Genomic DNA, 18431 nt, shown 5'->3' on the forward strand with positions numbered 1-18431 from the left:
GCAATGTGTTATTGAACCACTGTCTACATACCACTGGAAATTCGGGTGCCTTTTCTCTAGCACTATTACTCTCCATCACGTCTTCATCGTCAGCATGGTTTTCACCTTCATTACTGGCAGCATCAATCAAGTCCTCTTCAGAATGTGACAGGGCTTCCTCATTCTACAGGTTGACAAGGGAAAAAGATTACTTGAAGTAATTAATTAAAAGAGTAAACATTTACACAAAGAAAACGTATATATATACTACCACATAGAATGGTGCATTTACCTCTGAAATGTCCACATCCAACTGGCTTGTGGTAGGGTTCTCAGTGTTGATTTCATCATCTTCATATTCACTGTTGGAAGTGTTACTCCAGTGTTCTCCTGTGTTGATTTGGTTATCTTTATTATAATTCTACATGCGAACAAAGGAAAGAGAATGAAAGATGTAGTTAATAAAACAATGATTGAAATTGTGCAGGCGGTTTGCTGTAGCTTTTGCTTTTTGCTGACAATGTTGTCACTCGTCTACACATGGGTTAGGAGTAGCCAATCTTATCCGCAAAAGGTCTCTGTGTATGCGGGTTTTCGCTGCAACTCCCTAATTAGATTACTAACTAGAGGACTGATTGGCTGAAGAGTCCTCACACCTGGGTTTGAACAGCTTACCTACTGGTTATCCCAAAAACCAGCATACACACCGGCCCTTTGCGGGTAAGATTGGCTACCCCTGGGCTAGAGGATAGGTCAAAATGTACCACAATTAAGCTAAATTGTCCATTATGTCTTATGAATGCTCTCAACTACTACAGCAAACCTCTCACTACATGTACTGTAAAACGTCTGCACTGTTGACACTTTGGTGAGGGTGTCACTGAAGCCCTCTGAAGAGTATTACATGATAACAAAGTTGGCCTAGTGTATTGCCCCACCCCAAAACAAAACATGCCAATGAGGCTAAAACTGTTATTACAAGTGTACCTCTTGAATGTCCATATCCAACAGGCTGGTTGTGGAAGAGTTCTCATTATTGAGTTCATCTTCACTGCTGGAATTGTTGAGTTCTTCCTCTTCATTGGTCGAAGTGTTACTCATGTGAACATCTGTGTTGATGTCATCATCATAATTGGTATTCTACAGATTAACAAGAGAAAGACAATGAACAATTGAATGAATTAACTCCTTTTCCGTCAAGTCCAATCACCAAATCATAAGACAACTTAAAAGTGCTTTAGCCTCCTGAGACCCAAGGAAAAAAGTGTCCTTCAATTGTAGGTTATTTGTCTTTGGAGGAAATAAGACATCTTACAGAGAGAGATAGAATGCCGGTTTTGTCAAAATGACAGGTTGGGTCAAAGGTCACAAAGGTCAAATAAATCAAAAAGTGACAGGCGGGGGCTGCAAGCCGGGTGACGTCATGAGGTAGTGGGAGGGGGGGCTTTTTTTTTTGGCTGTGAGCCAGTTGAGCGTTGGGATAGGGGTTTATTTGTATATAGTTTATTTATTTATTATAATTATTATAATTTAATTATTTATTATTATTTAATTATTTATTATAATGTAATTATTATTTTATATTGAGGAGAGTGCTTATGAGTGTGGTGTTTTGTCTGCATCCAGCGGGTGCCGAGCAGGGGGGACTGAGCAGGGGGGGGTTAAGGTCCCAAACACTGGGTCTGAGTGGGGGTGGGTTACCTGATGGAGTGTGAGCGTACGCTGTACCACCGTGGTAAGGTCCGTGGCTTTGGAGAATCTGTAGAAAAGGGCTCTGAGAGAGCGATGCTGTGTCTGGTGCAGTACCGTGGTAAGGTCCCGTGGCTTTGGATAATCCGCAAAGGACTCGGAGAGAGCGATGCCGGAGAGCTGAGAGTTGTGCTGCGCGAGACTGAAAGAAATCCTGTGAGAATGACCAAGTTGGAGCTAAGAATGAGAGGAGGAGCTGGGTCTGACGTCCAGTAAAAAAACGCTTAGCAGTAGTTTGACCGTCTGTGTGTGTGTGTGTGTGTGTGTGTGTGTGTGTGTGAAAGCCGACACCCCCCTGCAGCAGTAGCAGTTTGGCCTTGTGTTTTTCCTCATGCAACCTATGTACATCCCGATAGGTCAAATCCCGGTCAAACTGTAATTTCGGCCACAGATCAAGTTTGACACTTTGTATTTCAGTAAATTTTGGTTGAAGTTTTGTCTTTTCCCCCCGACTCCCCGCCACACATCAAGTTTGACATTTTGTATTTCAGTAAATTTTGTCTTTTCCCCCCGACTCCCCCCATACCGTCTACGCAGTTAAAACGTACATCGAAATAGACAACAGATAAAACTTGACAGGACGTATATTTCTCCTTAAAGAATCCTAAAAAGTAACCAACCACAGAAATTTTTAGTATGCGGGTTTCACTCCTTTGGTAAAGAGACACAAGTACCCCACACCCAGTATCATCAAGGCCTTGCCCTACTGGAAAGAGAAAACTACTCGGGACCTGCATAGAGTAAGTATATTATTTCTTTTATGCGTGTTTTATGATAAACACCATACAATAAAATAACTTAAAATAATTATTTTATTTTTAGAGATTCTGCTATTTTGGGTTTGTTTTTTTCTCTACGGGAGACGCTGCGGATAGAAAACTCCATATAGTGAGTATATTATTTCTTTTATACATATGATAAACGCTATACATTAAAAATAACTTATTCTAATAATAGGTATTCCCTGTTTTCTATGTACAAGAGAGACGGCGCGGACCGGTCAAGAGAAAATCTACGCAAGACCTGAATCAGCAGATATGGACGGAGCAACACCCCCTCCTCTACCCGAAGCGCTATTAAATGAAATGGACAACATCAACAACGCTAATAATGATGAAAATGATGCGGTTTATCAACACGACTCGCCAGCACCACCACCAGCGCCTATACCCGAAGCGTTATTAAATGAAATAGACATCATCAACAACGCTAATAATGATGAAAATGATGCGGTTTATCAACACGACTCGCCACCCGCGGCATCTGGTGAGTCCAGGGCCCAAGAGCCCTGTTTCCTACCGTCCTTAGAGACATTAATAAGCATGTTAAATGAAAGGGGCTCTGAAGCAGAAGCGGTGCTGCCCGACGACGAGGTCGCGTGGTCCCCCGCGGATTCTGAATTGTGGGAAGTCTTGTCAGACGTAGAATTTCTTCTCGATGCCGAGGAGATTGAAAATGACTTGGGACTGGGGCAATTTGAAAATGTTGAACAGGACGGTGGCGGTGGTGACTTGGATCACCAGCCTGACGGGGTCGTGCATCGCCGCAGATTCAATAATGTACAGATTAGGCGGATTCTAAATATTCCGCGACCTAGAAACGAAGGCAATTTCCGCGAGTACTATGAAAATGTAATCGAGGGGTTTCAAAATATTGTGAATGAGGCGATACCTTACGCCGCATGGGGAGCTTATATACAGGTCACCCTGCGCGGTGACTTTTTAAATGACGAGTTGTCGCAAATTGTACGGTATGGGGAAGGGGAGCTGACAAATTTCCAGCAATTGTTGGATCGCTTGGTTCAGTCTAATCAAGAGATTTTAAATGATTCCAACCTAGAAGTAATAGTAGACGTAATAAATATCCCACGCGGTGGCGGCGTTGGAAACAAACGTAAACTACAGACCATGTTAGCTTCAGAAATAATTTCTAAAAAAGCCAAACACATGTTTATCATTCAGAACGACAGCAGAGCGTGTTTCGCCATAAATTTGGCTCATCTGCTGCACGAAAACTTCACTGACGCAGAGGCTGAAAAGCTCGGCCTGGAGTTACAGGAGAAAGCGGGTTTCACCCCCGACTACGCAGTCGCTTTGAATGACATTATCAATTTTGAGAAAATCATTGATTGCAAAGCAGTGGTGTATTATCAACAACATTATTCAAACAATCTCCAAATTTACCAGACACCCACACCTACCGACGATAGACGGGTGGTGTATTTCTTTTTACACAAGGAGCATTTTTACGGCATTAAAAGCGCCAAGGGCTTCTTAGGGGCGAGCTACGTTTGCACTAGCTGTTTCAAAGGGTACGATTCGCCTCATTCTCATCGCTGTAGAAAATTTTGCAGCGTCTGTCAGACTAATTGTAAAGAAGGTGAAATCACACCGGGGATAGTGTGTGAGCGGTGTAATCTCAGATGCTTAAATAACATGTGCTTCGAGCGTCACCGTACGCCGAGGGTCTGCCCCATTAGGGGGGAGATTGCTAGCCCCTGTGACAAGTTCAAAAAATGCAAAGCTTGCGGGCTCAACTACTACCAAAGTCCCGAGAACCCAAAACCGCACTCGTGTAAAACAGTAAAATGTAATATATGCGACGCTAAGTTGCAGTCAGCAGAATCAGACATATCCACCCCACATCTCTGCTATTTAAATCCAATCGAGAAATCTAACAAAGGGAAAGCGGTCGCCCAAAGCGGCGAGGGCAGTAAAAAGCCCCCCAAATATGTGTTTTTTGACTTTGAAACATCCCAGAGCTCGGGTACCCATATCCCGGTTTACGTGTGCGCCATCTCCGATCAGAATGAGACATTGACCGCCGAGGGGCCAGACTGCGCGCTGCACTTTCTCAGACATTTCAGGACGCCCTACTATACAGGGACGTGTTTCATTAGTCACTATGGAAAGGCGTTCGATAATTACATAATACTGAACGCTATGGTGAAGGAAGGAGTGGAACCGCGTGTGGTGTCACAGGGGAATAAAATCATTCTCATCCTGGACAGCGTGTTTGAGCAAAGGTACATCGACAGTCACTGCTTTCTAAGCATGCCGTTGAGAAAAATCCCCGATGCAATGGGGTGCTCGACTCAGATGCGAAAAGGCTATTTTCCGCATCATTTCACAGACATGGAAAAGTTTAGTTACGTGGGGCCCTACCCTCCTCCCGATCAGTATGGGCCCGAGCAAATGCCCTGCAAAGAACGCGACAAGTTTTATCAATGGTACGACGGTGTAAAGCACCAGACCTTTAATTTTCACAAAGAGATGATCGCTTACTGTAAGAACGACGTGGAGATTCTGAGAGAGGGCTGCTTGCGCTTCCTGCAGGAGTTTGAAACGCTCACGGGTTGCGACCCCTTCTCCACGGCGACCATCGCTTCGGCCGCGTTGCTGGTTTACAGGACAAATTTCCTGCCCAGAGATACGATCGCGATCCCGGACGTCTGGGATTACAGGAGGCAATACAAAAGTTATTCCAACGTCTCGATCCAGTGGCTGGAATTCGTGGGCCGCACGCGCGGCATAGAAATTCGACACGCGCTGCGCGGGGGTGAAGTGCGCGTGGGGCGCTTTCACCTAGACGGATACGCTGAGATAGAGGGAGAGAAATGGGCTTTCGAGTTTCTAGGCTGCCAGTTTCACGGCTGTCCTAAGTGCAACAATGAACACGATGTCTGCCCCCTGACCCGCGAGAGCTTCGGTGCCCTGTACGTTAAAACAAGGGAAAAACTCGAGGTGTTGCGCCAAGAGTTTAATATGAACGTAGAATCCATCTGGGAACACGAATGGGCTCACGCTAAAACTCACGACCCACAAGTGCAGAGTTTCCTGTCAGACTTTCAGCCCCCTGACCCCCTTAGGCCGCGAGAAGCGCTGTTTGGGGGTCGGACGTCGGCGATTCGCCTGCGTTACGACGTCACGGGGGAAGAGCGCGTCCACTACGTGGATTTCACGTCGCTGTACCCGTACACTCTGGCTAAATGTGAATTCCCCGTGGGGCACCCGGAAATCATTCATTCAAATTTTAAACCTCTGAATGAATACTTTGGCCTGATCAAAGCCACTGTGAACACCCCGCGCGAGCTGTTTTTCCCCGTCCTACCCAGCAGACTGCCAAATGGGAAACTCGTGTTTACACTGTGCAGGACGTGCGCGATCGACAACAGGCAAGAGGGGAGCTGTGGTCATTCTGACGCAGAGCGTGCGCTGACCGGCGTGTGGGTCTCTGCGGAGCTCAATCAGGCTTTAGACAGGGGCTATACTGTCGTGAAGGTGCACGAAGTGTGGCATTTTCCCCAGACCAGCGGCGACCTGTTTAGAGAATACATTAAAACCTTTCTCAAAGTGAAGCAGCAGGCTTCGGGCTACCCCGACGACGCGACCGATGACGCGGGTCGCAGGGACTACATTGAAAACTATCTCGAGCGCGAGGGGATCCAATTGGAGCCCGATAAGATCGTGTCTAACGGTGGCAAGAGGCAGGTGGCCAAGCTTCTGCTTAACTCTCTGTGGGGTAAACTGGCGCAGAGGAACAACATGCTCCAGACATGTATAGTGTCTGACCCGGGGGAGTTTTTTAATTTTTTATGCTCGGAGCTGTACGAGATTTCCAGCTTCGCGTTTGTCAACGACGAGGTCGCCCTCATCCGCTGGCGATACAGGTCTTCCTACAAAGTGCCGCCGGGAAAGACCAACATATTCATAGCGTGTCAAACTACCGCGTGGGGGCGGCTGACGCTTTACAAAGAACTGGAAAAATTGGGGCGTAGGGTGCTGTATCACGACACAGACAGCATCGTGTACATAAGCAGGCCGGGTGAATATGAGCCGACCTTAGGCAATTACCTGGGGGAGCTCACGTCCGAATTAGCCCCCGACGAATACATTGCTTCGTGGGGTGCGCTGGGACCAAAAAGTTACTGTTACCGACTCAACAACGGGAAAACACAGTTGAAATGTAAGGGTATAACTCTAAATTATGAAGCCTGTCAAAAGGTAAACCTTGACAGTATGATTGGATTGATTGAAAACTACATCGGTGGATGTAGGAATGATCCCCCTATAATGACGCACTACAACAAAATCGAACGCGACATGAAAAGTTTTCGACTGTTTAATAGGCCTCTAGACAAAAAGGTCAGGGTCGTCTACGACAAACGCAGATTGTTGACTAGCGGGGAAACTCTGCCTTTTGGTTACTGAAATGTAAAATGTTCAAAGATGTTTTAAAATGAAAAGCTTTTCCAAAGATGTTCATTTGTTTTAAAATGAAAAATGTTCATAGTATGATGTTTTAAAATGAAAGTTTTTCCAAAGATGTTTTTTTAAAATGTTCATAGTAAGATGTTTTTTGAAAATGAAAAGTTTTTCAAAGTAAGATGTACATTTGTTTTTTAAAATGAAAGTTTTTCTAAAGATGTTTTTTTAAAATGTATCATGAAAGTAAGATGTTTTAAAGTGAAAGTTTTTTAAAATGTATCATGAAAGTAAGATGTTTTAAAGTGAAAGTTTTTTAAAATGTATCATGAAAGTAAGATGTTTTTTAAAGTTGTTTTTTTCAAAGATGTTCATTTGTTTTAAAATGTAACTTGTGTACGAAAATGTTTTGTACATTTATCACAAGATTTTATAAAAACTTTTATACACGCATTTTGGGTTTGTGTGTGTGTGTGTGTGTATGTGTGTGTGTGTGGAAAGGATTTAAAACAATAGGGTAGTGTTTACCGTTTCATCAGTGTTTTTTTGGAAGATGATGGGTAGCGACGTGAGAGAGGTCGACTTTGATCACCGTTTAGAATTGCCGTTTACGGCGATAATCGCCGGGGCGAGTTCTTCGGGGAAAACCTATTTTACTAAAGAATTGCTGTTAAATCAGAGTCACTGTTTCATAGGGGGACCCGTTAAAAAAATTGTGTGGTGTTACGCTTCCCATCAGCCGCTTTATGATGAATTGCGTGATCGGATCAGCGAAATTGAATTTATACAAGGGCTGCCTAAAAGCTGGGAAGATGAGGAGCGTTTCCCCTCCGGCTCCTTGATAATCATCGATGATTTGATGGACAGCGCGTCCGAAAATAAACTCGTGGCAGAAGCGTTCACGAGATTCAGACATCACCGTCAAATCTCGGTCATATACCTAGTGCAGAACGTATTTCACCAGGGCAAGTACAGTAGGACTATAGGCCTAAATACTACTTATTATTGTCTGTTTAAGAATGTGCGGGACAGAATGCAAATCAAAGTTTTAGCTCAGCAAATGTTTCCTTGGCAGAAAAAGTTTTTTCTAGATGCCTATGAAGAGGCCACTCGACCCGCACACGGGTATTTATTGGTCGATTTAAGAGCCACGTGCCCAGAAGAGTTCCGACTCAGGACCGGTTTATTACCGGGGACGCTTCCCGTCCTCTTTCTACCAGCGAGCCATTGATTGATTGATTTAACATTACTGAGCCATGTCCGAGCATCTCAGGAAACAACTGCCGACCCTTAAAGTTTTACAGAGGATGAGGGGGGTGAAACGTAAAAAGATTCTTTCGGACCCATCTAATAACATAATTTTGGCTCTCTCCGAAATCTGTCTCAATCTTATAAGAGGCCGTATACCTTTATCCGTAGCTCAATTTAACAAGCTTAAGAAGCAGAAAAGGCTGATTAAGCTTTTCGCCTGTAAGAAAAACAGCGTCGCGAGGAAACGCAAGGCCGTGCTTCAGAAAGGAGGATTTTTGTTACCGCTGCTGTCAGTGGCTCTGCCATTCATCACAAGCCTGTTCACCAGTAAGACGGCTAACTAGCTTTTGTGTGTTTGTTTTTTCCACCACCGGCATGAGCGAGGTAAAAAAAATGTTCCTGTTGAGCCCCCAACAACTCCGTATGCTGACCCAGAGGGCGACCCCGCATACCACCACCATCGGGGAATCGGCCCTGGGTGAACTTGAAACCCAGATGCACGGTTTATTAAATCAGCCGGGTATGAACTCGCACGAAAAAGTAAAGAGATACAACCTGTTAACGTATGTGATCTCATACGTCATGCGTACAACGTACCTTTTTGTATAAATACGGCTGTACCAATAAAGAAGCTCTCTTCTGTTTCCGGTTTACGGAGAACCGATGTATGTCGTGTATTTTTCCTCCGTACAAAGTGATATATAATCTATCCCTACATATACCTAGAGTAAATGGCTACGCCAACAGGTTATGGGCCCAGGGCGCGGGATGTAGGAAGTAGGTGGCAAAGATTGTGCTTTGACGGAGATGAGAAAAATTACGAACTTTGGGAGACAAAGTTTTTAGGCCATCTGCGCTTACTGGGGCTGAAAGATACCATCCTGAGTGAGCCCACCTCAGATGATGAAGACGACGAGTTTGAAAACGACAGAAAGAAAAATGAAGAGGTATATGCAGAAATGATTCAGTTCTTGGATGATAAAAGCCTCTCGTTAGTTATGAGAGATGCAACGGATAACGGAAGAAAAGCTCTTCAGATATTGAGAGACTATTACGCAGGTAAAGGGAAACCTAGAGTGATTAGCCTGTACACGGAGTTAACTTCTCTACAGAAAAGTACTAATGAAAGTGTAACAGAGTATATTATTAGGGCTGAAACGGCAATAACAGCACTTAGAAATGCCGAAGAAAAACTGAGTGATGGACTTTTGATTGCGATGATTCTGAAAGGTTTGCCGGAGTCGTTTAAGCCATTTGTTATCCACGTTACACAAGGCGACGAGTATTTGACATTCGCGGAATTTAAGACAAAACTGAGAAGTTTTGAGGACACAGAGAAATTTCGCGCCAGCTCGGATGATAACGTGATGAAAGCAAATGCTACTTTTCGAGGGAGGGGGATGGCTACAGGCCCCGACATTGTCTGTTACAACTGCGGAGTGAAGGGACACAAGGCCCGGGCATGTCCAAGCGAACGACGGAGAAAACAATGGTGCGGGCACTGCAAAAGCGCGACGCACACAGATGCACTTTGCAGGCGTAAGAGAAAGGACATTGTAAAACAAGTGGCTGATGAAGAAGAGTGCGAGCACACATATACGTTCAAGGCCAGCCATCTCCAACCAAACGGACTGAACCACAGAGGCCTGATGGTTGATACCGGAGCAACGTCGCACATTATAACAGACATCGGAAAGTTCAAGAAGTTTGATCACACTTTCCGGCCAGAGAAACATTTTATAGAATTGGCCGATGGCACCAGGGCAAACGGCGTTGCGCTCAAAAGAGGCGACGCGGAGGTGAACCTGATGAACCGCGAGGGAGAACGAATAAAGGCTACACTGAAAGACGCGCTGTTCATCCCGACATATCCACAGGACATCTTTTCGGTAAAAGCAGCGACAACCAGCGGAGCGTCAATCAAGTTCGAGCAGGGACATGATGAACTCATCCATCAAAGTGGTGCAAAGTTTGAGATAAAAGAATATAATAGACTGTATTACTTGGACACTGTTAGTGAAAGTAATGACACCAGTGATTTTTGTAATGGTTGTTATGATATTCAAACTTGGCACGAAATACTAGGCCACTGCAATTATGATGATGTTTCCAGGTTGCAGGATGTTGTAGAGGGCATGCAGATTAAGGGTAAATTTGACAAGTCCAAACTGATTTGTGAGGTATGCACTCAAGGTAAATTTGTGCAAAGCAGAAATAGGGAAGCAGATGCTCGTGCGAAAGCAGCACTTGAGCTCGTCCACACTGATTTGGCCGGTCCTATAGACCCTATAGCAAAAGATGGATTTAAGTATGCTCTTGCTTTTACAGATGACTATTCAGGTACAGTGTTTGTATATTTCCTGAAAGCTAAGAGTGATACAGCGAAAGCTGCAGAAAGGTTTCTAGCTGATGTAACCCCTTATGGGAATGTGAAGTGCATTAGGTCTGATAATGGCACTGAGTTCACGGGACAAGAATTTCGGTCTTTGCTTAATAAGAATAGCATTAGACATGAGTTCTCTGCACCGTATTCGCCACATCAAAATGGCACAGCAGAGAGGATTTGGCGCACACTATTTGACATGGCGAGATGCATGTTAATTGGGTGTAATCTACCAAAAGAGTTGTGGACATATGCTATAATGACAGCTGCAGTGATACGCAATAGATGCTTTAATAACAGGACAAGTCAAACGCCCCACTACATGCTTACAGGCAAGAAACCCAACTTGTCTAGGATGAAAGTATTTGGGTCTGTATGTTACGCATACAAGCATGATAAGAAGAAGTTAGACACAAGATGTGATAAGGGAATTTTCGTAGGTTATGACAAAAACAGCCCTGCATATCTAGTCTACTACCCTGACACAAAGAAAGTTCTGAAACACCGACTGGTGAAGTTTGTCACAAAGAATATAAGTGAGAAAGAATCTCAGACAGATTCATTGATGTTTGATAAGGATTTCCTTGAGGAAAGATATGTGTCATCTAGACCGACGGTAACTGTAACTAAGCAGAAGGAAGGGAAGGTAAAAGAATCCCCGGGTACTTCTGATAGCAGGGATATGACTGATACAGCTCAGATTGAGGGAATTGAGTCTCGCTACCCCAAAAGAGATAGGAGGGCTCCACAGTACCTCTCTGAGTATGTTACTGATACAAGGTCTAATGATCAGGCATCAATTAGCATTGACTATTGTTACAGGATGTGTGATGTGCCACAAACATTCAAAGAAGCTATGAGCTCACCTAAAGCAGAGATTTGGGCTAAAGCTATGAAAGATGAGATGGATTCTCTTCAGGAGAACAATACATTTACACTAACTACCCTACCAGAGGGCAAACGTGAAGTGGGGGGTAAATGGGTATATGCTGTCAAAAGTAATGTAGATCAGACAGAAACCTATAAGGCCAGATATGTCGCTAAAGGTTACAATCAGGTGATGGGGGTGGACTACAAGGAGACTTTCTCTCCAACTGCCAGTCTTACCTCAATACGTGTTCTGATGCAATTGGCAGCACAATATGATCTTAACCTACACCAGATGGATGTTAAGACGGCGTACTTGCATGCTCCTATTGATTGTGATGTATATATGGAACAACCAGAGGGATTTGAGGTAAAATCTGACACGGGTGAAAAGTTAGTCTGTAAACTAAACAAATCACTCTATGGTCTCAAACAATCCGGTAGAAATTGGAACAGGATGCTTAATGATTACTTAACTGAAAATGGTTTTGCACAAAACCCCGCAGACCATTGTGTTTATACCAAAGAAACTGATGAATGGGATAGAGAATAATTGTCAGTATGCACCAGTAAAAATCTTTGAGGACAATCAAGGCACGATAGCATTGTCCAAGGATCCAGTTTGCCGCCAAAGATCTAAGCACATTGACATTAGGTATCATTTTGTTCGTTCGGCTGTTACTGATGGGAGAATTTTGATTGAGTACTGTCCTACAGAGGATATGGTGGCAGACGTCATGACTAAACCCATGACTAAGTTTAAGGTGGAGAGATTTGTGAAATTTATGTTTGGTGTGTAAATACAAATCACCCAAATAAGAAATATGTGTCACTGTTATACTGTTGTAGTAGTAGATATACTGTATTGTATGAGATCAAGTGGGGGTGTTAACGTATGTGATCTCATACGTCATGCGTACAACGTACCTTTTTGTATAAATACGGCTGTACCAATAAAGAAGCTCTCTTCTGTTTCCGGTTTACGGAGAACCGATGTATGTCGTGTATTTTTCCTCCGTACAAAGTGATATATAATCTATCCCTACATATACCTAGAGTAAATGGCTACGCCAACACAACCAATTGCTACAGAGGTATCTGAATTTAGTCCGAAAAGAGGAAAATCAGGGGCGAGAAATTATCCTTACCGAGCGGGAAGAAAAAACGGATGAGGAAAAGAGAGATGTGCCGGGGGAGGAGGAGGAGGAGAGACAGCCCGGCGGCGCGACTAGGGACAAATCTGTACAGGAAGTTGTCCAGCAAGTGGCGCCCAGGGCTAGAAAGAACGTGGGGTACATCATGCAGAAACTGCTCGATTCCGACGGGGCAGTACGTTGGACCCAGTCGGGTGAACTCATCATCAGAGATAGTCCCATTAAAGGTTCCCATATTTTGGATTTGATGAAAACTTTATCCCAGCCGAAATCCCAGGCCGTCGGATATCCTAAAGGCTGGGAACCCTTTTTAAACGTAATATCCGAATTAAACATCCCCCTCACGACCGTCGGTAACATTCAAGCTAGGAAAGCCCTAAGCCATCTTAAAGATTACGGCGCTGGAAACGCCACGGCGAGGGGTCCCCCGCCACCCTCCTCGCCCCCTCCTGCGAAAAAGAAGCGCAAGAGACGTGCAAAATTTAGTACGGACGACTCTCCGCTTGTGGGTACCCCTCACACACCGCGTGATTCCTCCCCTGAATATCGTTTATGGCCTTTAAAGGGTACCCCTTATTCTCCGTGGATAGATTACAGCGATTAAGTGTTTTATGCGTGTGGGGAAAAAAAAAAAGACGCCTGTAACAACGAAAAAAGATGGTTAATAAAATGTTGATTTTATTGAATAAATGGTGTCACGGTGTTTTTTTTTTTTATTTTTCTCTACAATAATCTAACAACTATAACAATCTTTAAATAGTTTTAAGGAACATACATTTTGCGGCTTTGAAAGTTTATCGGCATTAACACGGCTAATACAGTTTGAATATTTCTTGATAAACTTGGACACTAGAGCGTCGTTTTTCCTCAAGTCATCAGAGTACAGCATCATAGTCTCTTGAAATGAAAGTCCCTTGAAGCGCTGGTAGAGGAAAAAGGAGACGTGGGCCCCGCACGTGGAGGAAAAGTCGTGTTGAACTTGACGCGTATTATACCTTATTTCGCTAGCGTGCCTCCCCAAGAAGCGCATAAAACTTTTAGGATAGTAAGGGGAATCGGGGGGATAACCGTAAGAATCAAAGAAGGAGGCTTTCCCCTCTTGGGGCTCCAAAATTATCCCGATCCAGTGTTCACCCTCTCTATTGCTGTCGTGCGTGTTTGCGACCAGAAAAGTGGGCCTCGTCTGTACGCTGGTGGGTAATAAATCGCTAGCCCACACACCTCCAAAAGCATCCCCCAGCAGGGGTTGTAAAAGGCATTCCAGCTGGTGAGTGTTCATGATTAAAAGTCCACCAAAACCTGTCTCTTGGAGTTTATTTCAATCACGGTGTCGAAGCAGGCGTAGACGATGAGACTCATTGTTCGAGGTAGCGGGGCTCTGAACCTTAAATCCAGACGGCACGTGCCGCTGATGACGGGTGACAGGGCACCTCCGTCCAGCTCGTCGTCTCGGGAGAGATTGAGAGCAAATAGCGAGTATCCGTTTTCAAAATCCTCACGGTTAATGCATAGCGCCGAATCCCTTAAATGCCTGTTTGTAGCCAGGAAAAGGTTGTAAAACTCTCTGACCGACTGCCTCGCGTTAAAATCGGGCTGGAACGGTTTGCTGGGTATGTGTCGACCGTTTACAGAGAGACTCAGAAATTCCAGGTCACAATGCTGAAACCTGAATGGGTTTCTGTTTCGCGTGCCCACGAACGCGGCGTGGTCCACGATCCCCAAAACGATGTAGCGCGGTAAGTTGCCCAGGAAAAGATTGTCCTGCGGGCAGACCCGCGACTGCGCGGGCAGCGTGTAATTTTTAACGACTACCCTGCTTATAGGGTACAGGGCGTTTGCTTTCATGAGAGCGGCCGAGTGACCCAGTGACACCGCCGGGGAGACGTCCACTTTTTTCACAAACAGGCTGGCCCTCAGTATTTTCAGCTCATAATCGGCGTCATTTCTACACATGAGACTAAAATCGCTTTTAGCCTTTACAAACTTTAAGCGTATATCCACATTGTTTAACAGCATTCGTTCGCTGAAAAAAATATCAGCGTGTACAGGGCCTATCAGAGAGAATTCCCGAGAGTTTCTACAGAAGGCAGCTCGCTTCTGCAACCCCACGTTAGGGCCCTGGGGGGTGATGTCCACGCTATCCAAGTCGGCTCCGCCGTCTTTGTACCAGAGCCCTGCCGAAAACTGACTCTCTAGCGTATCCGTAGAAAAATTGAGCAGGGTCTCTATGAATGACCTATAGGGGTGCGTGGCCGATGAGGAACTGATCAGGACGTCGTTCAGACTCACGTCCAGCTGAGAGAATATACAGTTTAGTGGGTACTGTATAATACCGCAGGGGTCAGCGTCAACCAGGGGGGCGCCGTCCGCCCTAACGATCTTGAGCCTTAGATATAGCAGTGTAGAGTTGAGGTCCAGATAGAAATTGCCCGACCCCGGTATTAGGAAATCCAAAACATCCTGATCGGTAATGGAATTTAATGGGTTGATTTCTACATAATTGGTCTGATCTATGGATAATTGCGTCATAGGGGCCGCAAACAGGTCCAGCTCAGATTTGGTGCATTCGGCCGAGAGGCGGTGAGCTAGAGCCATTCTTCCTTATGCTCTTAAAATATGTCCCCGGGGGGTTTCCTGTTTCTCTTTGAAGGTCGAGACTTGGGAATCCTGACAGCTCTGCCGCTGCGAGGTTTTTTATGACCGTGCTGCCTGGGTAAAGGCGCTGGGGCTCTCTTCCTACCCCTCTGAGATAGCAACAGCAGACCAGAGCCTTCCTGCTTGGGGTCACCGGTGTTTGTAAAACGGCCGCTGATTACAGAGCTGGCGAGATCCGAAGCTATTCCTTTGGCCGCCGATTTCAAATGAGGTTTCGCTAAATCAACTCCACGCTTAAGAAAGGGTAAAACGAATCTAAAAGCCCTACTGAGCATGGAGCCCAACCCACGCCCGTACATCACGGGGCTCCCCGCAAAACCGGGGAGCCCATGTCCCGCCTGACTGGTGTAATACTGAATAAATCTCTGCGAATTGTGGTACGCCATGCTCTCCCACCCCCCTCAGCTTTCTCTCTTTTTTTTTTTTTAAACGGGGATCTTTGGCACTGGGCGAAAGTGCAGCTTGATGATCGTTTTTCCGTAGGAGAAATTAATCAGAGTATTCTGATCGTTCTTTATCTCAATATGCAAATTCTGGAGGCTCTGCTTGTTCACCGGTACGTAGTGCAGCTTGTGGAACGGCAAAGTGACTACGTCGCCGAACCCACCGTCTATTTTAACGGTTCTCAGGAGCGGCACTACAAATTCCCCCACGTGCTGCGGATCCACAATGTTACAGTAGACGTACAAATTATAGAATCCCGCGTGAATGTCGGACGGGTAGGGTGAGGTTGGCATGGTACCTCCTACGTTATACCAGGCACCGGGCTCAAAGCCCAGCATGTAGGCCAAAGTAGGTTTAAATTTGATCTTGTATTTCTGATTTCCGGTTATATTAACCCTTCGCGTAATCTCGTTGTATGCAAAGAAAACTTCCGTACCTAACTTTTTTAACGAAGCGTTGATTTCTGACACAATCTGTGAAACGGATTCATAATATCCGACTTTAATTTTCCGAGGGTACAGGTAAGGCAAATCCACTAGAGGATCGGCGTCTCTTCTTGCCTGCACCTCCGTATCCCGCAATTCAAAAGTATTTTCGGGGTGTGTAATATTACGCCACGTGTAACAATACATGATTTCAGCCAGTCCTACTTCGTAAGGCCCCCGTAGCTCTATAGGTCGCGAGAGCATCACGGTGTAATCCGAACTCTGGTTATCGGGGAAGATGGAGAGACAAGAGTTTGACGGTAGCGTGAGGTAAAAAGAGGGGCGATCCTCCATTTTTTCCCCTTTTCTTTTAAAAATTAAATCCGTATCAAGTCCGACCGCGGTATCCACGAATCAAACCTCGAGGGCCAACCCTGCCAGCGTACTAAAATCCACTTTTTCCCCTTTTCGTCGGTCTTTGAGCCTATAACCTTCTCGACCTTGAACGCGCGTTTCGGAGATATTTTGACTTTCTGCAGCTCAGCTTCATAGAATGTCCCCTTGAGTATTTCACCGCGCACGTCCCTCAATTTATACACCGGCGGGGATCTGGGTACACGTTCGCATATGACAAAGTACTCGTCAGTAAATGTCTGCTCGTACTTTTTGTCAAATATCTGACTGTGCTTGGAGACTCTCACAGTGTCCCCTATGTTAAACTTAAAACGTGGCCGTCTGCTTTTCTTCTTCAGAGGACCGTATAGATTATCAAATACTAGATGAGCATTATCGGTCGTGACCTCGAAAGGTTTCATTTTAATAGCGCTGTGAAATGACTGGTTGTACCCCTTTATTAGATCGTCCAACACATCCACGTATCGTCGAGTGTTTTTAGCCGTAAAGTACCTGTACATCCTCTCTTTTAACGTTCGGTTAAATCTCTCTACGACTGAAGCTTTAAGTTCACTACCCGTGGTGAAATGGGTGATTTTATGACTTTTTAAAAGTTTCTGAAAAGTCCCATTTAAAAACTCCTTACCGGCATCCGTCTGTAACTTGAGGGGCACACCCCCCTCAGTTAAAATAGAATCAAAGGCCTCCGTTACGACCACCCCCGTCTTGTTTCTTATGGCACGCGCGTAGGCCTTTTTAGAAAAAACATCAATCACCGTAAGGAGGTATTTTAACCCGTCGTTGTACGTGGCCAGCCCTTGCATGTCGCATAAATCGGCCTGCCACTGATACATGGCTCTCGGTACAAACACTCTGTTCCTGGGGAAATTCTTTTTAGCCGGCTTATGTAAAGTATAACTGTCTTGCGTAGACAGCCACTCTCTGATATCATCGGTAGCCACTTTTTTCCCAGTATCATCCTCCACGGCTCTCTGCAGTCTGGAGACACCCCCGTATGACCCCGGCTGGCTGGGGTCATAGTACGAGCGGCTCAAGACACGAGCTGTAGTCTTGGCAACAGACATGCTTTTCACACAGCGAGAGTGTGGGGGGGTGAGAGCAGGGATGCGGCGTTTTATAGCTGTCTGGGGAGGGGGGGGGGGTGAGTGAACACATTAATGAAATTGTGTGTAGAGTTTAGAAAAGAGTTTTAGCTGGGGCGGGATTCGAACCCACGCGGACATACGTCCATTGGATCTTAAGTCCAACGCCTTAAACCACTCGGCCACCCTGCCAAACATGTATATACAAAGACTATTGCAATGTTGTTCAACTCAATTTTATTGCAAGGGCATACATTTTAGTGAAAGATACATTTTCAAAATGCTGGTATACATTTTCTTTGTGAAAGATATAGTTTTAAAAATGCTATTACAAGGGTACACATTTAGTGAAAGATATAGTTTTAAAAATGCTATTACAAGGGCACACATTTAGTGAAAGATATAGTTTTAAAAACGTTATTACAAGGGCATACAATTAGTTACAGCCGTGACAGTTGTTGAGGTAGATATAGTTTAAAAACATTATTACAAGGGTACACAATTACAGGTAGTTACAGCCGTGACAGTTGTTGAGGTAGATTAGCGATGTCACATGCAGTAAGGTCCGTATAGAGGCCTTTTCAGCGATGCATGTATGCAGAGTAGAAAGCATCTGATTAACATCGAAAGGCTGCTTATTATGAAATTTAAAGGCAACTACATCTACGATTAAAGCATAAAATATAAAAATGTGATTACAGTCAAATTCATCGTCGGGAATACAAGATAGACACGCGCGTATGAGACTTTCTGACGATTGTCCTTCTCTCTCTGCCATCGGCTGAGTAAGTAAAACTATTCCCCGCTGATAATGTTCTCCGACT

General features: G+C 44.9%; 1 non-coding gene across 1 annotated transcript; it reads right to left on the minus strand.

The window, feature by feature from the left end:
- Positions 1-17715: 17715 nt before the first annotated feature.
- On the minus strand, positions 17716-17799 carry trnal-uaa (transfer RNA leucine (anticodon UAA)). The gene has a single exon. It is a non-coding gene; the product is annotated as a tRNA-Leu (tRNA).
- Positions 17800-18431: the final 632 nt, after the last annotated feature.

Source organism: Paramormyrops kingsleyae, chromosome 25 (assembly GCF_048594095.1).
Source record: "Paramormyrops kingsleyae isolate MSU_618 chromosome 25, PKINGS_0.4, whole genome shotgun sequence".
In the NCBI taxonomy this organism is placed as follows: domain Eukaryota; kingdom Metazoa; phylum Chordata; class Actinopteri; order Osteoglossiformes; family Mormyridae; genus Paramormyrops; species Paramormyrops kingsleyae.